The sequence below is a fragment of the Drosophila kikkawai genome, chromosome 3R, assembly GCF_030179895.1.
Source record: "Drosophila kikkawai strain 14028-0561.14 chromosome 3R, DkikHiC1v2, whole genome shotgun sequence".
Classification (NCBI taxonomy): domain Eukaryota; kingdom Metazoa; phylum Arthropoda; class Insecta; order Diptera; family Drosophilidae; genus Drosophila; species Drosophila kikkawai.
In genome coordinates, this window is record NC_091731.1 from 11,825,470 (window position 1) to 11,852,702 (window position 27,233).

Genomic DNA, 27,233 nt, shown 5'->3' on the forward strand with positions numbered 1-27,233 from the left:
TTCCTATTCAGCATGACCGATAAGTGCTCTTTAATCACGCCCAAGGATCTCTGCCGGCCAGGAGTTTCATAATTCCAAGAACTCAAATCATCTTTCAAGCACTGTCAGCATCAAATTGATAGTCCCAGTTAGATTTTCAGCACTTGGGGGAAAACAAAGCATAACTGGCTGTTGAAATGACTTCTGCCCATTTTGATAGATAGAAGGGGCTTCAACTTGCAACTAGAGGAAAAACAATGCCGACAGCTGCCAAGGCCTGTCAATATTTCAGAGGTACGGCTTCATTAATCAAATGGGCGAGCCTGCTCCTACATGTATCTCACCTATTTCAAGAGATTTCGGCAGAAATAATTGGTTATGTGTGGAATGGAGGGCATTGACCAAGGCAGGGAGGCAGGCTGTGTGTGTGTGTGTGAGGTCCTCAGCCAATTTCTGTCATTCGATATGCACAAAAGATTTATGAGTTAATTAATGTAGCGGAGGTCGGGAAGCGGCCGAAGTGGCAGCGGATTCATTGTTGAGTATGATTAATGTGTTTCCAATTTTGTGTTGTTGTTGGGTTTTTTGTTTCGTGTACCGGAAACGGAAACGATATTGCTGTCGCAGTTGGGCTTAGGTTTAAAGCATCAACAGTGTCGACTTTATGCATCAGACTGCAGTAAATTTGGGTCAGGGAGGAAAACAGAGGAAGTGTGGTTGCCAGTCGTAGCTCGTTCATAGCTCATAAACGGTGCTAATATTGAGTGTCGATTTTCCACCACACTGGTCCAGGACATTGCACCAATGTCTCTCTTTCACTTGTTCCCACTTTTACGCTAAACCCGCCATCTGTCTCGGTTTTTCCTTGCAGCTGTGTGTGTGTGTGTGTCCGTGTGAACAATGCAGCTGTTTTCCTCGGCTTCTCTATTTTCTGCGACCCGCTTTTTGTGCAATGGCGGCGGGGACTAAGGACTCAGGACTACGAACTACGGCGGCAGCTGCTTCATTACGGAAGCCAGTATCCTGTTAATAGTTTAACATAAACTGTGGTAAAAAGTGCACGTTGCCTGCCGTCGCTTTTATTGATTATCGCTGCTGGACGACACTTATCCTTACGTCGTATTTCCCGTGTCTTCCGTATTTTTCAGGGCTGCAGCGGAAGTTGACACACTTGGCAAACGACGCCATCAAGATGGCCGCCGTCCCTGATGGGGCAATTCATATAAAATTCATCTCAATGTAATTTGATCGCACTTTAAAATTAAATTTGAGCACTCGTTTTATTTAATATCCTTGCCAACCATTTTAAATCTCTTTGTACAGTTTATATATGTATTAACACTAACTGCAGCGTCATAATTCATCTTGGGGCTGCTGGCAATAGATTGCGATTCCATCGACACAAAAACCCAGACGCAGGAAAGTTAGTCATTTTAATACCCTTTAGTAAGAGCTTTAAAGGTTGAATTATTCAATAATTTGATATAGTTTCTTAAACAAAAATGATTAAAAATTGTAAAGTAAGATTTATCTCTCATTTTTTAAGGTTTTCTGGAACAAACTCTTTTGAATTAAATATTTTTTTCATCTAGTTTTCAATTTTCCTTGTCACTTTGGGGTATCCTTGAGTCCAAACAGAGTTTATAAGACATTCACCAATTTTTTATTGCGCCTTATGGCTTGGACAAAACATAGTCATAAATTTAAATCAAACATTCTGACAGGCGACCACCAGAAGCGATTGCGAATTTATCTTTAAGAAGGGCAAGACAACATTTGAAACTTGGACAACAGATGTCCGCTTAAAATTATTTCTTCGCCCAAAAACACACACACACACAGACACTTGACTTGAATAAAACCTAACGAATATATATGTATATTTGGCGGAAATGTACAGTCCTGATTTATGCGCCAAGGCTTTGGTGCTTTGACTAATTATGTGCGGAGTTCTGGATTGTCCGATTGATTGATTGATGGATGGGGATTGTTGCTGGGCTCGCATTATTTGCAAAATTGATATTGTAAAACAGATGTTTCCGCTCCCACTTCATTGTTATTTAATTAGCCCCGATACCGTTGCGAAAGTTTGGCGCTTGATTAATGTTTGGCCATCGCTCTATCCGCTCGTAGGTAGGAAATGAGCGACGCAATCGATAAATGAATAAATGACAGCTAATTAATCCAAACACATGCACACTCGGATAATTGTTATATGGCCAGCCAGGCAGGACACTCGCTGTCGTCCTTGCGGCATTTTAAATGCAATTTCATTCGCCGCGAAAGAGCGAAAAAGTGAAATGCATTAAAAATTCATTAGCATTTAACTGACACGGCAGCGCACATTGATATCCCAAAATGGAATGCAATGCAATTCCAATTAGGCAGGAGATCGATTGCTGTTTTAGTTGTCATTCTCGGTACTTTTTCTCTCTGGCATCAAATCGGTTTGAGCCTTCGGGCCAAGTTCAATGAGGCGAGAGAGTATTATTGACTCAGCTGGCAGCCCTCGAGCTGTTTATAGTTTCATCCACACAGAGACTCAGTGCACTCACTTGCATAATCACATGCCAAACACACTGAACAAATAACTGAAAATGGAATCAAGTATTTTTTCTTCTTTAAATTTAATTTGTTTTCTTTAAAGCTTCGGAAAAAAGTTCAAAGGATTGTTTTTAAACAATTACCTAATACTTAATGAAGGGTAATATTTTTCTCATTTTATTTACCAGTGTAGTATGACTCTCTCTCCCTTTCTGAATGAAATGGACAACTTGCCAACATCCACAAGAGCTGCAATCTGGGATGATGGGTTCAGAGGCGGACTGGCTAGGAGCTGGGCTTGGTCTGACTTATGCATTGCCACGCATGAATTATTCAAATACTTTAGCCGTGCTATATGCATAGCTGGAAGCTGGAAACGGAAGGCCCGGAAAAATGCTGGCACAACACGTAAACGAAACCGAAAACCAGAGAACTCAAACAGCATAAACTGCAGCCACTCGAATTGGATTGAGTTTTGTGAAAATGCTGCAAATGCAACTGCCGGATGTGCGAGTGGGCGTGGCCTAGGACATGGTAAAACAGAGTTATGATGGAAAATAGTTGAATGCATAACCCATTCCAGGGCAAGGTTAGCCAGGCAGCTAACCAACATGTTCATTTGAATGGGAAAAAAATTCAATTTCTGTATGTAATCTGGCGCTCACGAAATTTTCACTTGAAAATAAACAAGGGGGGAAAAAGAACAGAGGCATAGCAGGCAGCGGAATCGATTGCGAAACTCCCATCCAAACTCGAAAAGCTTTCCATTCCATGGAAACTAAATAATTGTGTAACTCTGGGCAAAGGCAATTTGATAAATTGTTGGGCTGGGATCGCTGCTGATTTTGGTAATACCGAAATGATGTGATTCCGGCTTGCTGTGGGTAGGAGCACTTTGCCGGTCCGGAATCTAAAATCCAGAATCCAGTTTCCAGCATATTTGCTCAACTTAATGGCTGAAAAGCAACAGAAGCGCGTAGTTCGATTATTTAATGCAAATCCAATGCATTGTCAATCAGCCACACAGCAGACTGCTCGCCTCTTCGTTTCCATCTCCTCCGAGCTCTCCACGGCGCAGTTGGCAAAGCGATTTTCAATTTCCAATTTCAAATTTCAATTCTATGCAAAGTAGACGATGACTATAGTCCCGCCCTCTGCTACACCCAGCCACAGTCTCTTGGTTGCTCCCACGAATGCCTTCTATGTGTGCCAACTATTGACACAGAACTCACTCAGCCAGCCACCCACAGCACACTCACACACACACAGTGGCAAAGCACTTGAGCAAATACCCGACGATCTGAGACACACATACACAGAGACAATGCCAGGACTTGCTCTCAAGAGGAGAGAGCTGCAGGCTTCGGGCTGTTCCAGCAAATGAATTCTCTACAATTAATTATGGAATTGGTGGTTATACCCAAGCATATTCTCTACTAATTGTCAGAGGATTCTACACTTCTATGCTTTATGAAAGCTACAAATTCTGTTTCTGTTTTAAATTAAAAGCGAATTAAGACCAATAAATTCATTTTAATTAAGGTTTAAACATTTGTTAGTTTGATAAGCAATATAGCTCCTTTCGAAACTTGTAAATTTAAGTTGCATCTTCCTTTGGAAATATACTTAAATAATCTCCTCCAGTTTCCAATTTCCAAATAAGCCGCTTTAAGGAACTCTTTCTGACTAGTCTGCCTTCCTGTGTCTGGTTTTATCTGCCGCGCACCATCGCATATAGTTTACTTGCGCTAATAGCATCGAACGAGCTGGAAATCAAAGCAACGACATCCAGCTGAGACACACATCGCCTCCGCATCCTCCGAATGCCCCTGCCGCGTGTCGCAAGTGCATTCAATTACTTGATGTGTCTATATGGCAGCTACAATGTCTCCTCGTTTCTCGTATCTGTCCCTCCGCGTTTAATACAATTGCTATTTTGTAGTGAAAGCGAACGGGCGCGGGGCCACAAAAGGAGAGGGGGGGAAAAAAAAGAAAAACAAATTGTAAAAGGTATAAAATTGATGGATAAAATGATGCAATGGCACTGGCTTTTCCAGCATCCTTAGCATCAGCTACAGCTACACAGATACTGCTACTTCTGCAGGATTTTTACTGAGCCCTGGCTGCGCCTCCGTGATTGTTTATCCGTCGCAGCCATAGCTCCCAGGGCTCCTGTCGCAGGTGAGCTCTGTTCTTCTGTTCCTCTCACCTGGCGGCATAGGGTTGGTTATATATATAAAATAAATATGAACCCTCCACTGGGGCACTTAAATGCTGTAACCAGGCTGCCGAAGGGAGAGAAATATTTTCGCTGTCGCTCGTAATGGAAATTTCAGCACTATGACAGTTCAATTCACGACCTTCCTGTTCCTGAGCGAAGGGCTCAGGGATAATCGGAGGGTTTGAGAGGGATGAGCTACAGCTTGGTTTATGGATTTTCCATTTGCAATTGCTTTAAATATACAGCTAGCTGGGAGAATGAGATTTTTAAAGCTCTTCTTTTCGTTCGAATTTCAATAACTTAAGTATCATAATAAAATGAATACCTTTTATATATTGTATTTAACATGAAACTTCATCATGACCAGTGGCAATTCATTGATTAATCGACTTACCTGCAAGAAAACAAATGTAATTTTCAATTAGCAAATGGTTAATAAATGTCACTTGTAATGCACAAGTTCCTGGCTTAGGCTGCCAGCAACAACAAAAGGCTTGCAATGGTTTTATGACACGTAAAGCCCCTGAAAAGCATCCGGAAAACCACAACAGGCCACCGTTCAATGCTCTCAAGAGATTAGTGATACAAGTGTACTGCTGCCTGCATATCATCCTCCCATAACCAAGCCCCCGTATAAACTCCGCACAAAGGCCGTAAAGTCAATAGAGGCACCGAACAATGCGAAATTATCTTTAATAGCCTCAAAGTCTGCTTATCATTTGGGATTTAATTGAAAATTTCTGTTGACCAAAGAACATGAACATGACGTGTGAGGAAATGAAAAGCTCGGGGGCCAATGGGGGCGAAGAGCAGCTGGCAGCTGTCATGAGTTGGTAGCCCCGCTCGTGTCATCATCTTCCTGGCCAGCTGGCCAAAAAAAGGTGGAAAGTTTCCACTGTCCACATGTGGAGCCACATGCGGTTCTATTATCAGAGTATAAAAATATTTGGCCAAGCTGCACTTGACCAAAAAACAGCCTGAATTAGACAAAAAGCTGCTTTATACACTAAAAGAAAATGGTGAGTTATAGAACATGTTCAGATTGATTTTCAGGAAACTTGTATTAAAAATGTAAAAACAACTTCTCCTTTAAGGTAAATATTTGGGACATGAAACACTCTTTACCCCGCTTTCACATACAAATTTCTCTGTGTGCATTCCCTTTGGACTGTTGCTTTCTCTCATAAATTCTAATGCGGGTGTGAGCGTGTCTGTGTCTTTGGGAATTTTTTGTTTTACTTTCGGCGCTTGGTTTTTGTTTATGTTTTTCGGGGAGTAGTGGTGGGATGGATGCTGCTGATGGGGGCGACGGACCCGGCGAGGTGTGGCCAGGGCTGGAGGGAGGCCGCCTCTGTTAATAATGCGTTGTCGGTGGGACCCGGCTTTTTGTGTTGTCGCAGCTGCAAAACTCATGCTTTTGATATGGCAGATAAGCCCAGCATAAAATATTTTATTAGCCAGCGACTGCACTCGGCTGCGAGGGTGGGAGGAGGCTGAAAAAAGTCCTACATAATGACGTCGACAGCAGGGCAAAAAGGAAAAAAGGAAAGACTGCCACTCAACTCAAACAGTGGAATTTTTTTTTCGCGTTTTTCTTTCGGCAGCTTAGACATAAATTCCTTGCCGGCAAAACGGGTATGGTGAATGGGTTCAGGGGCACGGAAAATTTTCCATTTTCGCAGAACAGTGGCGAGGGGATAATGAGCCCCTGGCCGTGTTAGACATATACGCCGCCGCGCCACGCCGCCGCCGCCGCCGATTTTTGCCTTATTTGACGCGCCGCCGCCAAATTATGAAAATAACGGCGCGCCGCGGCGCGCCGCTGGTGCGGCATCGGCGCAGCTTCAGCGCGGCCTTCAGTGTCATTGTTCTTTATAAAACTTTAAAAAAAATAAATAACTCATTAAAATGGCCTTTTTGCCTTATTTGACGCGCCGCCGCCGCCGGTTCTTTCTGACTACTACGCCGCCGCCGCCGAGTCATTTTGACCTCTACGCCGCCGCCGATGCCTTTAACCATCGGCGTAAACCTCTAGGCCGTGTCCATGGGTAAGGGTATCCGGGGTGCGTTGCCGGTTACTTTTGCCTTTCGGTTGCCGTCGTCTTTTTGCGAAAATGAAAATTAATGAATGCGAGCAAATGCTTTTGGCATTGTGCCAGGCGAAGGCAACATACCAAAGACACTAAATTAAATGTCATATGTCAACTTCTCCTGCCACGCTTCTGTTTCTGTTTCTGCTCCAGCTTCTGGATCTGCTTCTGGTTCTGTATTGTTTGCCCCAAAAGCGTGTGTGAGTGCGTTAATTTTTTTTCTTCTCTCGGTTTATTTCTTATTTCATCTGCTGTTTGTCTTTGCCACGGCCCGCAAGTTCATTTAGCCAGCTGCCAGCAGGCTGCCGCCCCTAATGCCCGCTTGATGTGTTTTAAATTAAATTTCGATTCCAGCCGCCGCCGTCGCTTTTCTAGCGTAATTCGATTGCACGGCCCATCCGTCTGCAAGTTCAATTCAATTATGCCAAAAAGACCAGGAGAACCAAAGCCCAAACCCGCCTGGCTAAAAGCTTTATAAGTAGTTAGGAAAAAATATTAATTTAATTTCCGGTTAACACTCACGTGTGCCAGGTGTTGTCGTTAACTCGCCCCCAGCTTTTTTTTTTTTATCTACCTCGCAGCGCGTTAAATTATTTAATGGCTCGTGTCAAAGGTAATAAATGTTCGTGCTGCGTGAGCCATTTTTTACCTTTTTCCACCGCAAGGGTTGAGGGTTGAGGGTTGGAGTTTCCCCGGCATCGCAGACAAAGGGCAGAAATCGCTTTTAATGCGCTTAATAGTTCGCGCATCATTAAGTTGGATTGCATACAAAAAAGGAAAGGGGGTTACCGCATGAAAAAAATATACTTATAGGGATTTTTTTACAAGGATCCCCTGCACTTAATTGCAAATCAATATGGCAGGGACCGACTGCTAATTGCACACTCCGATTGCCGTCCTCGAAACTCACTCACACAATTAGAGGCGGACAGTGTGAATTTCAGTCTGCATTTTTGAATTGCCTTGAATTTTTTCCCCACGTTTTTTTTCCCCGTCACCAAATGTCGAGTGTCAGCGACGTAATTTTCAATTACCATGCAAAGCAGGATTCTCAAATGAATGCGCCCTCTCATTCCGCAGGAATCTCTCGAATGAATCTCCGGCTCGACCGCAAAACCGATAGAACGCATGTGTAAAAAAATATTGTAAATAATAAATGAGATCGGAGCTAGAAAAAGTCCACCCGAAAAAGTTTTCGCTTTAACCGCATGACTTTTGCTTTTATTGCTACCGTTTTTCTTTCGATTTTTGCCATTTCACACTTGGCCATAATGGCGGTGGCAAAGCCCGTCGAGAAAATTGCCAGAGCAACAAATAATAAAACCCAGGCTAGGATGTGTGGTCGCGATGACTTTGAAGTGCTCATCTAGAAAACATTCAGGAGATAGGAAATCGAGTTTACAAAAGCAACTGAATTCCTTTTGGATATGTGTAGAAGAGCTACCCAATCAAGCAGTGACTTTGGGAAATTGTTGATTATTATTTAGGCTTTAAAAATTTATTTATGTAATGTAAAGAAAATTATATTTCAGTAATATTTAAACATTAATCAATGAGGGAAACAAATTTGTTAACTATAGGGTAATTATTTTTAAGAGAAATTTATGTTGTATTATAATTAAACATTAAAGATTAAATAACAACAGCTTGCTAATTTCAATTTAAATTGAATACATTTACTACGATTTTCTTGAACAACTTAATCATCTTTGTTAATGCAAGTTTAGCTTCTACAAATCTCAAGAAAATAAAATAGAACCAAGACCACATTGCTATGAAGAAAACATTCTAATGTTTCCACATCCAATGGTCACTTTGTCAAGAGAAAATAATGAAAATAATTCTGCTGGCTAACCAAAAAAGAGTTAAGCGCTGTGAAATTATAGCTGAAAATATGGGTTTAAAGCCCCATTCAGACCATTTCCCTTCGGATGGCAATACAGTTCCAGGGCCAGTTCCTGTGCCTCGTCCTGTTCCCATTTTCCACTTCCCTCCTACAGCCACGTGTATAACTTATTTATAAGGCTTTTACGCACAAATACACAAAAATGTGCCGAGGCAGAGTTGCAAACAGAGATGGAAACGAGTGTACATGTACTGGGAACAGTCCTGGGCCGTGGCCGTACTGGGGGATATTCCGGGGCTTTTGTTACTTTAACCCGCTTTCAGCAGAGAATTTGCAAATGGACTTGGCGAAAGCGAAACTTGTCCTTTGTGTGCGCTTTACACATGTTATCGGAGGCGGAGGCGGGGGCGGGTCTATATATATGTACATATATACATATTCGGGTATATATCCCAGGCACAGGCAGTAGTTATGGAGTGGCAAGGGATGCCCGAGATAATTGCGTCTTTGTGTGCCCAAAAATACGAACGATTGCGAGTGCGAGTACGAGTGTATTCATAAACATTTCCACAGACACACACACACTGAAATACACCCAGTATTCGGAGGATATCGCCCGACTGTCAACTTTCTGTGGCAATGAAATGGCCCTGGCAGCCATTAAAAATGTAAAATAGAAAACAACAAGGAGCAACGAATACTAATATTTTTTTACGACTAAGCATTGTGCAAATTTGTACATCTATGACATAAGCATAAAATCCATTTGGGATCGCAAGGGTTAAGCAATGGCCAAGAGAGGAAGGGGTGGGGAAATAACTTTTGCGGAAAATTTCACTTCAGCATCGACATCTATTGTAAATTATTTTTTCCGCCATAAAGCAGCTTAAATAAATTTGTAATTATTTTAAATGTGCCCATGGTGCCACGCCCCCGTTGCGCCCACGAAAGTTTCGGCCAAAGTTTCCATCGCCGCTCATTAAGTAGCACAATTTCTGTTTTCTTCGCCAAGTTTTCGTTGGCCAGGGAAAGCGAAGAAAGCGTTGGGGGAAGGTTGAAGTGGCGCCGCATCACACGCCAAGTAATTATGAATATTTTAACGAACTTTTGCCACTGGCAGCGGCAAATCAAAATATTTCATTCGGCTGCACAAAAGTTAGAGCGAAAAATAATTTCATTCCAAAAATAGAAAGACGACGGCGAAGCCAGAAGCCGTAAAAACACACAAAGAATAATAATTATAACTGCATTCTGCAATCGCGATGCCAGGAGCTAGATAAATCATTACATATTAAGCGCATCTCGGGCGATTTAAATAATTAATTAAGGCAGCTTGGATAGTTTTTGGCTTTCCAAAAACTTGTATTTGAACTCGGTTAAGAAATGAAATGGGGGAATGCTTAAAAATAGCTAAAAATAATTATTTCTGGATCTTAATCACTCGATTTATTTAATAAAACTAAGCCTTCTAGCTAGTAAAATTTTATTTTAAATGCCTCTATTTCCTGCAATGCAGTTGCTTCTATATTTGGCTCGATGCACCTCCACCTCTTACAATCAAAAGCTTAGACCTGACAAAGCTGCCATTTATCGTTGGCCTTCTGCTAGTTTAAAGCCAACTTGATGCCTTGATTAACTTGCACGTTGCGTATACGCAATCGATCCCAGTGCCAGAGATGCCAATCAACTCGAATTGGGGGCCAGCAAACAGCTTCTGCCTCACTGGCACTAAGCTGCTTTTTGTTTGGGTGCATAAATTGATTTTGGCCTTAAAGCCAATTAAGTGGGTCACTTTCCGCTTCCAAGTTAGGAGCCCCATTCATCTCGACTTGGCCAAAGTTGCGGCTTGCTTGGTCGAAGTTTGGTGCTGCGCTTAAGCGGATATACATACTTGCAGCTCTCTGGCTTTCTTCCCCTGGCCAGATTCTGTAGCCGAAAGTTATACCCGGGCTAATTATCATAAAAATAATAAGAAGGCTTAATTGAATTTTGCCACAATGCAGCCCAGGCGGTGCAGTGACAGCTGCAGGGACTGATAAAAAATCCTGAGCCGAGACAAAAACACACCTGAGACGACAGGCTGAGATGGACTTCTTTGCTGGCTGCGCATAATTATCACGACGCTGTCTGTTTATTTTCGACTTTGACATATTCGAGGGGAGCCAGAGGAGCCAGCGAGCCAGCGAGCTTAATTTTATGCAGAATTTCAATGACTTTGATAACTTTGCGCCGGACTTTGCGGCACTCAGCTTCTGAGCTGCATGGATTAGCATAAAATCAACGACAACCACGCCCCACTCTCGGGCCAAAAGTCATTTCGGTTTTCAATTAAAAGCCAGGCAAGCCAGGAGCTGGCTTGTCTTGGTCGTATATCAGCCGGGGGCTGCGTAATTCACCTGCATCATCAATCTAACACCCGAGTCCTAGGCGGTGGACCAACAGCCGGACCCGAGACCAGACCTCGGAGTCCCGGGTCTGTCGTAAAATGCGCGGCCAAGAGGAAAACAGGAAATGTGGCGCTTATAAATTTGCAAGAACATGGCAGGTCTGACTAACTTCGGGCTCGTAATTCTTTCCACCAGCTCGCAGGAGCATTGGCCGGCAAAGATTGGACTTCAAATTATGCAGAGAAAGAAATTATGCAAGGGATCATAAAGATTCTAACAAATAATTCAATAGGAACTGGAAAAACTTTAAATAAATAACCAAAATTTCAATAGGAAACCTAATTATCTGATCACTGATTTACTGGAATTTACAACTTTTGTGCTATGTTTATATTCAAGTAAATAAATCGAGAGTCCTAAGTTTATATCTGCTTCGAAGGACCAACATTAAAAGAGGTCAAATAAAAAAAATGTACACTAGTAAAGATCAACCTTTACAGCTAATTTTCTTAGAAATTCTCTTAAAAGTACTTTGAAATTTAATGAATTAAGTAAATACTTATTTGTACTGACCAGAATTTTCTGCCCAGTGTAGCGGAAGTTCTGGTCGAATAGAAATTCGATTTGTATGGCCACTCGATGGGCATTAGTGCGGAAGTTGTGTTGGTCGGTGTAAATAATTGCCTGGCAGAAACTACAGCCAGTCATTCATCCATTCATTTGCGCCATCATAGCGTGATTTGTTCGTGGCCAAGTGCGGGAGATTTATACATGCGGAAAAGCAGAAGCAGCGGGAAAAGCAACAGCATCAACTTTGGCAGTGGGGAAAAGCCATAAAACTAATTATGAAAGTTTACCTGGTCGGGTGAACGAACCGGGGAGTGGCACGTGCAGTGTCGTTACTCCAGAAGCCAGATAATAATCGTGGCATTAATTAATGAAATAACCAGAAGGTTTGCTCCTTTGTCTCTTCCACTGTTGGTCGTGTAGCTACATTTTATTATTATTTTTTTTTTTTTTGTTTCATTAAAATTAGTGGGAAATGTGTCTGTGCTGCGGTGGTGTCCCAGAACGGTGCTGGAAATTCTCTTTTTTGGACAGACTGTGTGTTTGGGGTTTTGCGGCCATTAAATTGCGCCATAAATATGCCCCAAATGGCAATTGGACATTGTTGCCTTTGTGATTGCAGTGAGAATTCGCATTTAAATTTCCATTTCATGGAAATTAATTAGCTACGAAGCCGGAAAATATGCTGGAAATCCCGGTCTGATCTGCGGACAGAAGATACAATTTCAGTCATTCCTCATCCTGTCCCGGCCGGGTTATCTTTCTTTGGTCCTTTGGCTCCGTTGCTGCCTCTGCCTGCCTCTTTTCTTTTTCTTCTTTTCCGAAGGACATTTGATTCGTTATGATTATGTATTTCCTTGATTTCGTTCAAGTTTTTTCCTTGGAGCTCTGTTAGTGGCCTGACATCATAAATATTATGTCTGCCTTCCTTTTTACAGAGCGAGAGAGGCCAGCTTAGAAGATTTATGCGACCAGGCACACACATCACAGCGGAGGCTGAGGCTGAGGCTTGCGGCTTGAGGGGAAAACTTTATTTCCTTGAGACCAAAGACTCGAAAGACTTGGGAGCCGCATGTGACATAACTCTGATTGAGTCCAGGAGGGCGGGGCACGGCGGCTGCGGGGTGGCTATTTGCAGATACTCGTATCTAATATGCAAACTGACAACTTAAGTACGCACATAAACGAAATCTAAGACAGGCATAGACAACGCTCAACACATTCGGGCAAACAAGCCACTCGCACACACCAGGATTCGCAGATTACACACTCTTGCAGCATGCCTCACCCCAGTTCACCACCCTCAGTTACTCCCACTCCCCCTCCTCGTTAGTGCCACGCTGCTCCAAATGACAAGTTAATCATTTATTAACGTTGACATGTCATTGCTCAAGTATTTATTTACTGCCTGGCTATGGCAACTATATACAGTACGTGCCAGGGGCTTCAGGACCTTGGTCATTACTTTTCTGTACAGGGTTTTTTGGGATATGCAACGAGAAGTCCTCATAAAAAAGAATATTATTTATTTTAAAATGAATTTTCTCTCTTAATATTTATCTTAAAGAAAATATATGTTTTAATTTCAGTTCTTGGTTCTTTATGTAAAGATGTAAACTTCTTTTCTCCTCTCGGGTTTCTCAAACAAATGCAATATAATAATGGCGGTGAGCAGCTGCAAAATTATTTATAATAAACATAATAAGCGAGCGACAGCTGTTGCCAATGGCTGTCACAGGGTTGGCGGTGGCAATGGTTTTGGTTTTTGGGCGGTTTCGGGTGTCGGTTTCCCGATGACAGCGCCGGAGACAGGCGAAATGCCTAATCCTTGAGACATTTTCAAGCTTAATTACGTGTTTACCGCGCTCTTCAGTTACCGTTCTGGGATTCAGGTGTTTTCAGCTTCGAGAGCCCAGTTTTGTTGTACACACACACACAAACACAGAGAGAAGGATAATATGTTGCCCCAGAAAGTGCGCTACACATTTAATACTTTCTAGCATATTTGCCGCGCATAGCACAAATTTCTGACGGTTTTTGGGGGGCCCAGTGAAAATGTGAAATATTTTATGGTCTACCCCGGAAAAGGGCGAAACGAAACGAAACGATGATGAAGCTTTGGGCCCGAAAGGAGGAACAGAAAATACCAATCAGCGTGACTGTTGGCTGAACTCGTGCTTATCGTCGAGTTTTTGATTTGCTTTAAACTTTCCTTTCACTCAGGGCAGCCAGCCGCCCATCCCTTACACATTCTCTCCCAGCAAGATGGACTGAGTTTTCTTTTGAGGCAGGCTCATCCTTTCTGCGTGTCCCGGCATCCTTTTTCTTCGTTTTTGTTTCATTTTTTTCTTTTGTGCCGCCTTTTTGTGGCCCGCTTTTCAGTTAGGCGCCTGCCGCGGCTCAATTATATAAATTTTTATGGGGCCCCAAAACGAAAAATTTATGCGAACGTTCGTTTCTGTTGTTTACACAACAAAAACGTGGCCCGAATCCCGGCCTCCTTACTCCCAGCCCTTTGCTAACAAGTGTGGCGTGAATATGTCCTGGCCGGGTCCTGTTCTCGGCCCAAGCCTTTGGCCTGACTCGGCTCGTTGTCTGAGCTCCGCTGGGCTCTGTGATTAATAGTTTTTTCATCGACAGTCGGTGGGTCCTGGATCTAGGAAAAAATTATGCAACACAGCAGTGGGGGCTGCTCCCCGCTTCAGTGAACTTAAAAGTATAAATAAATTCCATGGAGTTCCTAAGAATAAATATGTATATGTTCGCCCATAATTATCGTGCCTGTGAGAGAAAAAGTTCCGGTAACGTTGGCGGTGCTAGAAACTTTCGCCTGCTTTTTGCCAGCCTGGTGAAAGGCGGCCCCTTTTTTTTGTTAGTTTTATTGGCTTTGGCTGTCGTTGCTCACGCTGCCCTTGACTGATATTATGCCAGGGGGATTACTTTGATGGCGGCACATGAATTACAGCCATGGCGCTGACTGTGACTGTGTGCCTTCCCCATAAAACTATACACATATCGATCGGAAGGTGCTGCTGCTGCATTGTGTATATCAAGTCGGGACTAGGCTGGCCAAAAGTTTTATTACCCCGGCTCCTGTTGCGAATACTTTCGGGTTTTATGCCCAAGAGTAGAGTCAATGAATTGATTGATGTACGTAGGAAAGGAACCGAAACGAACCCAAAGACCACGGCAGCATCAAAAGGCAGCCACGGAATAAAATGCGCATAAAAAGGCTAGTAGGTTTCGCTTTTTGGTTTCAGTTTCTGTTTCGGTTTGCGGGCTTTCGGTTTTCGCTTTTCGGTTGCCGGTTTTTTGGGGCAAAAAACCCCGAGCTCACACATGCACATAAATTACAGTTTTACGCTGACATTTTACTATTCGCCGGCGCTGGCTTTTCATTTTTCGAGGAGAACGCACTAAAAAACCAAAGCTAATAGCCATGAGCACCGAACAACTTGGCTTATGCCGAATTGCTTCGCTCGCCGCAAAAACACACCCATGGCAAACCATGCAGCTGGCATAAAATACACGACTTTATGTTCTATTTGCCGGTTTTACTACTGCTGTTTCCTCTACTCTTGGCCGGGTCAGAACTTCAAACAAGCTGAAAATTAATTTAATGCGCAATTTCCAATGGGGGAGCGGATTTTGGGGAGTCGCAGCGTCGTCGAGCTGCAATCTGGGAGCTGAGAGCTGGGAAGCTGGGGGCAGGGAGCGGAAAAAATGATTGTAAACGGCAAAAGTCATTGGGGCAAGCAAATGAAAATGTAAACTTAAGTGGCACACACGCATTTTTTTCCAACCATTTTATGTGCAAAACGAAGGAGAATACAACAAAAAGTAAAAAAGCAAAAAATGCTGGCAAAAGCTGGGAAAAAGCGAGGAAAAAGTAAACGAAAGCCGAACAAGCGGCAAACAAACAAGCTCGAGCGAAAAAAAAGGGCCAAGCACAAGAGTCTCGACTCTGCTCTGCCGCTCGCCTCCATATTTTATTTAACAGTCTCTGTACGAACACTCGACACACATTCGACGCTAGTTTCGGCCACCATTAATTGGATGTGCCAGTTACAATGGCATGCCCGGAATATATCGGGCAAAGGCACCCGCCGAAGACTTCGGCTCTGATCTGCTGTTCAATTAAATGGAAAATAACCATAAATCAAGGCAATATCATATCTCCATGATTGAGGCCCAAGTTGCATTGATTTTGTGGCCCTCAGGTACTTCACCCTGGCACTCTGGCTTATCTGAGGTCCTTTGGCTTTCCGGTGCGGTTTATTCCCGGAATCAGTTGAGGAATCAGAGGCGTCACACACACACACATACACCCCGGTAAAGGGTGTCCGCATTATTCGATTCTTATTGTAATCGCATGAATATATTTCTCGCATTATAATGCTCAGCTGAGCTTCAGTGGCTTTTCCTGCGCAGTCGTTGACTTTTTGCATTTTTAATGTGTGCGAATCTCTTTTTTTCACTCGCATTTCGGTTTTCGTTTTTTGCTTTTCCGCCTTCCTCCGGCTATCGGCGCATGTGTGTGAGTGCGTTCAATAATTTCCGCCACGGCATTTTGAGTTGGGTTCGCTGCCAAATAGAGTGTAACGCGTGTGTGCCCGTGTGTCTGCTCTGTGTGTGTGTGTGTGTGGCGGCGCCATCAACTTGAAAAAGTGTCAGCAGGCAAAGTCTTAAATCTCTGCCTGCCACTTTGTGGGTCCTGTGTGTGTGTGTGCCTGTAAATGTGTACGTTACACACCTCTTCCGCTTTTGGCGCTGCCAGAAAATCGCATTTGTATCACTGCATTTGGCATTTCCCGCTTTTCCCCTTTCGAGTTTCCCTGGCCGCCGTGCAATTTGTGCCGCCTAACAAACCGGAAGGAAGTAAGTTTTTAAACGCAGCCAGCCAGGCCCAGATGCAGGATCCCCAGGATTCGTTTGCTGTCTCACCCGTGGGCACGGAGCTGTGATGCTGACTGCGGTTTTCCACCGCCCACTACCCGCTTTTCCAGCCAAGACAGTTTATTACGTTGCACGCGCGAATTGCACTGCTTCCAGTCAACGAACCGAAATCAGCCGGCCTGCCTGCCTCCTGCGAATGCAAGGAAATTGGCCAGTGAGTCCTGCCGAAAAGGGAAGAAACGGGGGGGTGTTTTAAAGGAGAACTCCATTTCCTTCGCCATTTCATTTATAAATTCACCTTTTGGCAAAACGAGACTGTGGCTTACCGAAATGCTTGGCGGTCGATACGTCAAATGCAAGTCCTGGTAATGGCGGGGCAGTTAAGCTTTAACCGGTTTTGTGAAACTTTCCGAAAGGGTCCTTACAACATTTTCTGGTTGCCATACAATTTGACAGCTTCCAGGCCTTTGCCGCCGAACTTGTTGGTCTTCGGTGGAAACTTTTGCCACAACCAACCCCCGAAAGCGGCAGCTGAACTCATTATAGACAGCTTTTCTGCTGGCAGAGCAATTTGCTGCCCTTTAAGTCATTTAAATTAAATACACTTTAAACTAAAGGCTTAGGCAGAAGAGTCATGGCCGCCAGGACCAGAATCATTTCGAGAACCCGCATGAATGCGACTGGTGCGAAAGATATACCCTTTGTATATACATATGTATATATGGGGGATCCGGCTCCGTTCTCGTCCCGGAGCCAGAGGAAATTAAAGTGGTTTCTTTCTCGGATTTGGGGGTTGGCTTTCGTTTGGCCTGAGTTGGGGTTGTGAGGGCGAGTGTCTGAGTACAATATTTCGGAAATTACTTTGCACTGTCGGTGGGGGTTGCTGTGGTAACTTTGACACCGCTCTCCGCTCAACTCTGGCTTTGAAGTTGTTTCGGTTTCTTGTTTTCTTTTTTCTCTCCGTGTTTTTACCTGCACCCGAGTTTCGAGCATAAACTTCCGCTCGCCGACATTTGGCAAATTGACATTTTTATTTTTGGCACACAATACTTGTTTCACTTGTTTCGGGGATTGCCGGGATTTCGTATTCAGTTTGGCCCACCTGGCCGGAATATCCTTCTAAATGAAAGCACGCAGCCACCTTTTGTCCAGAAAAGCGTACGAAAAAAAAACAAAGAAAATCCGATGGAAATTTGAAAGGGGTTCGTTTCATTTCCTTCGTTTTTTCCCATTTTCGAGCCAGCCAGCCCTTTTGTCTTTGGTGCGTGTGTCGGCGGCTACTCCTTTTTGTTCTGCCGCCTCCTTGTGAATGAGGTCCTCGGTTTCGGGGCGAGTGTGGGTGCGAATTGCTTTCATGCTGGCGCCACTTTGTGCCGCCGCCTAAAAAGTGTTGAATGAAGGAGTCTTGAGCCTATTATGGCCTTAGCCTATATTTAGATGAGTGTCCTCGGTGCCGTGTTATCGTGTAATTTTCGGTCCTCCATGTACCAAGCTTGAAAGAGGGAAAAATACTTCCTGAGATTGGGCTTAAAAGGGGTTTGACAAAGAACATGACACTGACTGCTTGCCTGCTTCTTGGATGAAACGAGAAAATCTGAAGAGTGACAATCATCTCGCGTGGATGAAGTTCAGCCAATCAAGGATTTGTGGGATTCATCAAGTTATTGGAGTAGAATTTAACAGAGAAATCTGTTATACTATTATTTTATAAAGTCATGCCTGAGCGGGAATAATTCCAGCAAATTTTTTCAGCCACTTACATAAGACATATGGCTCAAAAACAACCCACAAAACAACCCCTTGGCCAATTTTATTATGGTTTATGCAAAAGACATACACAGACTCTCCAGTTTTTGTATGTGACAGTTGTCCGATATGACACACATAGCCTGGAAGTTGTAATAGATATGCACATAAAACTTTTTAGAACACCAAATTTCTTTTTCTCTTATTCTGTGTTTTTTTTAGTTCCCTTGCCATCATGCTCTTGCTTCGATGAAGAGCCGGGAGTACTTGTCTTTTTTGCTCGGTGGCTGCATATATTTGCGTGTAATTTTACAATGTCATTCAAATTCAAGCAACATCAATAAAGTCTTGAATCGCTTCTTGAATATATTTATATACACGCCGGCGTCCTATTTATTTCGCCCTAAAACTGAAGTGAAACCACCAAAAAAAAAAAAAGAGTAGAAAGAGAAGTGAGCTGCGAAAATTGCATGCAAAAACAAACACTGGCAGACAGGGGATGGCGCAACATTTTATAGCGCCAACTTATAAAAAGGAGCGAGGACGGGGTCGCACTAAGGACCAACTTATAGTTGATATGGCACGAAGCGGCCATATAGCCCCGCTCGAGTTCGAGTTCTTAGATTAACTGCCAAGCACACACACACACACACTTATTGTTGAAATGCGGACAAAAAGAGGAGAGAAAGGAGACAGAGTAAAAGAAAATGGCGCAAGAGGACATCGAAGGAAGCCTGGTTGTCCTTGTCATCATTTGGTGTGCTGGCAGAAAAAAAAGAAGGAAATTTTGGCAAAATGCGAAAAACAAGTAAACGGAATTTGACAAACAATTTCAATAAATTTCTGCAAATAACTGACAGAGACAGAGACAGAGTCAGAAACAGAGACGGAGACAGCGTCAGCGAGGCGGGGAGACAAAATGGCCGACGAGGAGTTCAAAACGAAATTAAGCCGAAATGAAGAAGAGGAAGCCAGACAAGCGGAAGGGATAACAAGTCGAATGTTGCGTTGACAATATTAGTTGATGTTCCGCACAAACACAAACACAGGCGAGCACACACACACACACACACACACACACACACACAGGCTCAGAGCAAATGTTATTCCAGCAGAATGAGGCAAAATGGCGGCCATGTCATATCGTAGTTCATTGGTTCGCCTGTCAGCTGTCAGCACGTAAGCCGCTCGTTCCGGCGATGCTGCCTCTCTCTCTCTTACTCTCTATCTCTGTGTATCCCCCGGCCGTTGACCAAGCAGTCTTCATCGTCTCCTGGTGTCCAGGAAGCGTCCATCCTCCTTTAGTTGGTCCTTCTACGGCTCAGGCCTTTGCAATGTCATGACATGTCAACATTTAACACTTTGTCCTTTTGCCAGCCAGGCATCCAGACCCTTCTTTCCCGGGCAGAAAACTTTTCCTGCTTCTCTCAAGCGCTCTCTATTCGATTTCTTCTGGGCTGCGACTCAAATTTGTCACACGAGCAAAATGTTATCGAAGGCATATTACACGCTGCTCCTGGCTTATGAACTGCGAGTGTGCGAGAATAGCTCACAAAACAGTATAGATTGGAGGCAGAATAGATTGGTTTTTCGGTAGCGAATACTGATGACAGCCAAGTGAGGCTAACGTAAAAATATTTAACCCTAAATCGAAGCTCTATCAACTGGAGGAGTTTTTCCTGGATTGATTTGATTTCCATTTACGAGCGTCTTTCTCCATCCGAAATCTGATATTTGCGTCAGTGCATGTATCCTTTGGCTGGAAAGCCACCCAAAGGAGCAATTTCTCAGCTCTTTCTCTCTCTTCTGACATGCCGACTGCAATCAGAGACTGAACTAGCCAAAGGCAAGATGGCACTCCACTTGATTGCCAATAATAATCGCTGCTTCCTCGGCCCTCGGGCCAAACTGCCTCCGGCCAGGACGCAATCACAGAGGCAGACACACACACACACACAAGCGGCCAGAAAAAGTGCACGGAAAAAAGTAGCACCAAATTGGCCATCAACTCTGCATTTGCTTGTATCGTAATAATGATTGCTTCTGGGATATAAACGTGTCACAGTCAGGTTCTATCGCAAGACAAACTATACATTTAAATAATATTTACTATATGTTCTTTTAAAACTGAATACAAGTTAATATCAAGCCACCTAAGGGGACTTAACAGATTTAGATTTCATTAATATTCATAATGAAAACTAATACAACATCAATAAATACTATTGTTTTTATTATCCTTCTAGAAAGTTGTATAAACTTTGCTAATATAATTAATTCAAATGTTAAGACTTTCATAACAAGCAACTTGTTATTATTTTTTCTCTGTGTCGCCGATAAGATGGTTTTAACTTGGTCGAGGCAACACTAACTACACGAAACTTCAAGTGCGGCCATAAAATGTTGAACATTTTATTATGATACCTAAGCAGGCACACACACACACACACCAGCACACAAACACCAACGTAATTATGGTACAAGTCGTGCTCAAATCATATAAAAATTTATAACTCAAATGTTGATGAAGGCGACAACAACATTGGGGGGCATTATGCATGGTTTATTCTTCGCTAAGCCGCAACAACAAAAGCAAAAGCTGGGAACTGTCACCGGCATGGGGGTTCGACATCTATTTTTATGCGACAACGTTACATTTTTTATGAGCGCCTAATAGTATGCAGTGTGTATTACGTATACGCCCCGTTTTGTAGTGTCAAGGTGTAGTAGGCAACGGCAACGGCACCGGCTCCGCTCGGTTTAACTCAGGGATCCGGTTCCACCGGTGCTAAAATTAAACCAGACGTGGCCTGCCCTGCAACACGTGCACTTGGGGCCATTGTTGCCACTGCTGATGAGCGCGAAAATCACAATTTTCCCTGCAGTACAATTTGTCAGGGGCTTTCGCTTTCGTTTTTATACCCTTGCAGGGTATTATAATTTCAGTCAGAAGTTTGCAACGCAGTGAAGGAGACGTTTCCGACCCTATAAAGTATATATATTCTTGATCAGCATCAACAGCCGAGTTGATCTAGCCATGTCCGTCTGTCCATCTGTCCGTCTGTCTGTTTCTACGCAAACTAGTCTCTCAGTTTTAAAGCTATCTGAATGAAACTTTGCATATAGTCTTCTATATGCTCTCACTGCTATATATGTCGGAACGGGCCGGATCGGACGACTATATCATATAGCTGCCATACAAATGTTCGATATATTTTTAGAAAAAAAATTATAACTTTGCTGTTTTTCAACATTTTTGCACCATTTTTTAGATATGGCCATTTTATATTATTCCAGAATTTTGGTAAAAATTTTATGAAAATCGGACGACTATATGATATAGCTGCCATAGGAACGATCGGGAAATTAATAGAAATAAAATTATAGGTTCGTTTTTTTTCAACGCATTTTTATTTACTCTGAGATATACATTTTTTTTATTATTCTAGAATTTTGGTATAAATTTCATAAAAATCGGACAACTATATCATATAGCTGCCATAGAAGCGATCGGTAAATGTATAAAATATATAAAGCTGGGAATGTAAAACTGTAACTGTCAAACTGTAAACATAATGTAATGAAACTCTGTTTTGTGAGTGTTTTCAGCATTTAAATCTATAATATAAACATCAAAACCAATCTGCAAGGGTATACAAACTTCGGCGTGCCGAAGTTAGCTTCCTTTCTTGTTTGTTTTTCTTTTTTATTATTTTCTTTTTTTGCTCGTGTTTCTATTTTTTTGGTCGATGCAGTCTCTGGCGAAATTTGCCTACAATGACAATGTTGTGCCGACAGCTAGCGGCTTCGATGTGGGCCTGTGGTTTGTCAACGGCAGCAGCAACACTGCTGTTATCCTTTTATGCATTTTAATTTCCATACAGACACACACACGCTTAGATATATAGTATTTCCTAGTAGGCTGAGGCACGTGCGTGGCAGCATCAGCACCCGTGGGTGTTTTTCCGAGTGTGTTTGTGTGCAGAACGATCATAAAAGCATCGCATTAGAAATTATACGACTGTCGGTGGCACACACTCAGATACAGGGGACACAGATATAGATACACTACGAGAAACTTTCCATACTTTAGCAGAGATACCTTTATTTAATTCAGGGAATATTAATTTCTTATTCTAAGATGGTCACTTCGATAAACTCTTTCAAAATCTCCTAAAAAAATTAAAAAACATTTTTTCGGGTCTTAATTTTTCCCTGTGCTAACAGACACAACAACAGATACACAGGCACAGATACATTGACAGGGCGTGTGCTGGGGAATTCATTAGCACAAGTCGCGCTGAAAGTTTGCCCACGTCATGCTGTCGCAACTTTAAAGTGCCTGTTTCCCCCATGCTAGTCCCAGTCCCTCTGCCCAGCGTTGCTAACCAACTCCCTGGGTTTCTATATGCCCCCCTGCGTGTGCTTATCATAAATTCATATGTACGCCGCTCCGTTCGTGTGTGTTTGTGTTTTATTAACATTTTGGGTGCATTAACCTGACAGCTAATGGGCAGGCGAAGGCCCGAGTCGAGTCGCGTCGCGGCACAGATTCACGTTCTCGCATTCACATTCACATCTACAGTTGGCCCCGGGCCTGGTGACAAGATTGACACGAGATCACGTAATGGTCGTGGGAAATTCTCGGATGTAACTTGTAAAGATGCGATAATTGAGTTTCGCGTAGGAGGCCTTCTTGCGTGGTCCTTGAGGGGCCAAAGTCCCCAAAATTTATTGGTATTGGGAGTTTTAAGAGAGCATAAAAATAATTTTGAATCTTAAGACCCATTGAGGCACCTTTGTGAAATTTTTTAGAATATTTTCTGAAATAGTTTAAAATATTTTTTAAATAATAAATACAAAGGAAAGTAAAATATCGCCCCTCTTTTTGATTGAGATATTGTTCCTCCATCAGTTACGGAAAAATATAGCTTGTTCATAATATATATATTGTGGTCAGTGTACTCACCGTTGCTGCACAGCGCGTTGCATTGCCTACAGATGACAGGCAGTCGTAGCGTCGCCGTCGTGCTCGTTGCTGATGTTGCAAGTTGCAATGTTGCAGCTGCTGCTGCTGCTGCGTTGATGTTGCTGCTGCGCCGCCGTCGTCTTCGCCAGTGTTGTTGCTGCTGCCTGGATCGTCGATTAGTTGCTGAGTGGCAAGTTGGGACAAGGGACAGCTGCTTGCCACGCCCACACCGCCCAACAGGCTGCTGCCGCTGATGTTGCTGCTGTTGCTGTTGCTGCTGCTGCTGCTGCGCCGTCGTCGTCTGCGATGGCGATGATGTGGATGGTGTTGTCGCTGGCGTTGATTGTGACGACGGCAGCGTTGCTGTTGCGCCGCGGCGTCTATTTTAATGGCAGCAATGGTGCTGCTTTACAGCAGCACACCTCTACCTACGGAGTGTGTTTGCTTTCCTACTCGGTTGCTGCTACTGTGTTGCTGCTGCCGCTCAGTGTTGCTCCTGCTGATGTTGCTCCTGCCACATGCCTTGAGCTGTTGCGTCGTCAGTTGCTCGTTAACAATGACAATTCCATAAACATGTTTTCGGCTTCCTTCCTGCCTTTCCTATTTTGTTTTTTTGTTCTTCTGCTGTTTCGGTTTCTTTACGTTTTTACTTAAATTCCTGATTACGTTTTATGTTGCTGGCAGCACTTTGTTGATGTTTTTGATGTGGTTCTGTTGATGCTGTTTGTTTGAAGCAATTCCAGATAGCAGTCTTGAATTTCGGTATGGCTGGAAATTTTAAAAATTAAATTTAAGGCAAGGAATTACAGGAAATGGTTGCAAAACCATTAATCAAATTATAAGTAGGAATTATCATGTCTTAGTTTTACAGAATTTTAATATTTTGGATGTCATTGTACTATCCCTGGAAAAAAACAGGCTAATGAACTAACTAAAACTTGGCATTGTCTGCTGGAATCAAAGTAACAATCCCTGCAAAATGTTAATGGAAATTATACTATCAATTAGCCTGGAAACGGACGGAAGCTGGCAGGCAAAAGCACTGTACATAAATTAAATTAACCAGAAACAGTTGCCAACTGGTCGAGGACCCGATCCTTTTCGCCATTCACTTGGCACACTTCCTATCGGGAGCTGTCTAAGGTCGCCAGTCGGATTGGTGGGACGATTATGGCCATTTCTGGTAGCATCAATATGAATATGTTATAAGCGCTGGGAAAGCGGCAACGGAATGGGAACAATTTATATTGGAAAAGCGTTCGCATGCGGAAACGAATTTTGTGTAAATTATAGATTTTTCCTCTGCTGCTGCCGTTGCCTGGCAATTTATCGTAGTTGAGTTTTGGCTGGCAATGATAATTTATATATGTACACAGACTTACATATATATGTGCCCGGTAGAGAGTGTGTGTATCTGAAGCCGGGATGCTTTGGTCGGGGCTTTTCAGGGGCCACACCCAGTTGACAAATTGCCAGGGGAAAATTAAATTCTTTCTTTTTTTAAATATATTTTTGAGTTGTTAAATTGAAATAGCATTAAAAGAGTTGAGCTTCGGAAGAATTTTTTCGTATAAACTTTTGTCATATTCATTAAAGCAAATTTAAAGTGCAGTTGCAGTGTGTTCTTTCGATGAACAAAGTTCATTTGCCGTCCAATTTATTATTACTTTTCATTCAGTAATTGAGAACTGCAATTAAGAGTCCCACAGAAGGCAAAACGGGGCAGAAACTGTTGGGCCATTTAAAAAAAACGAAAAGTGCAGCTGGAGCGTTTGAAATGCAAAAGGAGTCCAAATGTGAAATGCAAATGACAAAGCCAGGATAAATGCAAGAGGAAAATGGGAAAAAAGGGAGCTGAAAATGGAATGAAAAGCACAGCAGCAGCAGCAGCAACAGCAACAGCAACAAATGCAACTCTTAATGAGTGCGCTGACATAAAAATAATTATGAATTAAAGCCAAAGTTGCTCGGTTATTTTTTTGTGTTTATTCCTTTCAGCTGGCTCATAATTCAAATGCATGTTAAATAAATGTGAAAAGGCAGCAAATAGAAATAGAAATATGCAGAGAGCGAAAATGTATATAACTTGGCCATTATCCTCTGGCTTTTTAAATGAAGTAAGTGGAAAGCCGAACGACAAGAGTTGGAGAGTTATTGAGATAGGCAGAATGCTTATCCTTGTTTAGTTATTTTATTAATTTATATTTTATATTAATCAAAATGTTCCGAAGTTCTTCTAGCAGTATTTCAAACTTTTTTCCCAATCAATATTTTATAATTTAAATATTTTTCTTGAAGTGTCCTGCCGGGAATAGGGGAAAATAGAGAGACATGGAGACACAGTTGTCAACGAACTCGGCTGGGATCTGTGCCGGGTTCAGTTTGTTTCATTGTCTCCAGAAATGCGACGTCATCGTCAGACGACGTGGCTGTCGTGGCTGCCGATGTTGTTGCTCTTGTTGGTGTTTTTGCTGCTGCTGTCGGCTGGCGCCCGTTGTCTGTCTGCATTTTCATTTGTGGCGCATAAAGGGACGGACCCCGACGAAGGCACAAGAGCTGCCAGCAAATGTCCATCAGCAACTACTACTACAGCGACAGCGACGGCAATGTATCTGGGTATCTGTATCTGTGTATCTGAGCATCTGTATCTGAGCATAAAGGAGCAGCAATGCGGGCAGTTTTTCAACCAAAAAAGCTGCAGGGAGTGGAGCACTCCTTTTCAGGCGCTGCAGGTCAGCTAAGTGCATCGCCAGCAACAATGGTCCTCGAGTCCCGAGCTCCGAGTCCGGGGATCTCCTCCAGGAAAATGGAAATGAAAATGGAATGGTGCATAATGCACTCGAGTTAAAGCGCAGATTTGATGCAACAGCACGTTCCCAATGCTCCGCCTGCCTGCGGCAGAGCCTTTCTACTCGAGGGAATCCCCGGGACTAATGAGCTGCCTTGAATATTTAGTTAGTCGAGGCGACTTCCGCCGGAAGCCCCAGAAAGTATGCGCTATAAATTGCGATGGCCAACGACAAAGCAATTTATGGGAACTTCAGCCACAATCGAATTGCGCTCTGTGACAGATTTCTCAGTTATAAATAACGATTGCGATTGCGTCTGCATTGCAGAAAATATATATTTTTGGGGATTCTCTACATTTTCGCTATATTTATTGTCTGCTACTCTCCGGTGTCCCCTTTGGCGTTGATTCATTTGTATATTGATCGGGGCAAAGTCAGCTTTAATATCTGGTCGGTCTGTGACTGTGTATTTTGACCCGCCCTATCGTTTATTCTATAAATTGTTTACTCGAGCTTTTCCGCCCGCTGCGCAGCGCTGAAATAACAATTGTGACAGCAACTTTTGTCCAAACAACTTGCAACTTGCTTAATTTTGTTTGCGCTGCACAAACTACTTAAGCGTGCAGCACCATAAAAGGAAGCTCGGCAACTGGGACTGAGACTGAGACTGAGTCTGAGACAATTGTGCCACGCTCCGTCCAAGATAATACATCAATTTCAAATTATTTGCTGAGCGCAGGACACGGGACACTGGGTGGCGGGCGTGACACTTGCCGGCCAATATAAATAAACACTCGATATTCAATTTAGCAACGATTCATCAGCATATTGCCGTGGCATGGGGCCCTTTGGTGGAGGAACTTGAGCTAGCAACAAAAGGCGCTCAGACGAAGACCAAAAATCAACTTCAAAAAAGGCAAATATTTGCACAACAACAAGACGCTGAGCACAAAGATGGCAATGGCGTCTCACAAAAGCCCGTAACACACACAGAGACAAGCGACATTGGAGATAATACACTTGAGGTTAAAACAATAGGAGTTGAAAAAATAATATAAGGGATACGCGGACATGGTGTTAGGCAACATGAATTTCCAGAAAAGGTTTAATAAATATAATACTATTTCAAATCTTAATCCATTTATATAAAACTTAGGGATTTTCCAACTAACATTTATCTTCTAAATCCTCTTTAAAAA

At 43.0% G+C, this 27,233-nt stretch overlaps 1 protein-coding gene and 1 long non-coding RNA gene across 2 annotated transcripts in view; both read right to left on the reverse strand.

Moving 5' to 3' along the window:
- The window catches only part of nAChRalpha1 (nicotinic acetylcholine receptor alpha1), a 61,688-nt gene that overhangs the window by 32,509 nt on the left and 1,946 nt on the right, over window positions 1-27,233 (reverse strand). Inside the window, exon 2 of the mRNA XM_017164706.3 lies at window positions 23,246-24,013. The gene's annotated coding sequence lies outside the window, so the exon portion shown is untranslated. The remainder of the gene's footprint in view (window positions 1-23,245; window positions 24,014-27,233) is intronic.
- LOC138928805 (uncharacterized) lies at window positions 15,605-17,150 on the reverse strand. The gene is made up of 3 exons (XR_011445188.1): window positions 16,857-17,150; window positions 16,579-16,751; window positions 15,605-16,494 (listed from the first exon to the last, which is right to left on the reverse strand). It is a non-coding gene; the product is annotated as an uncharacterized lncRNA (long non-coding RNA).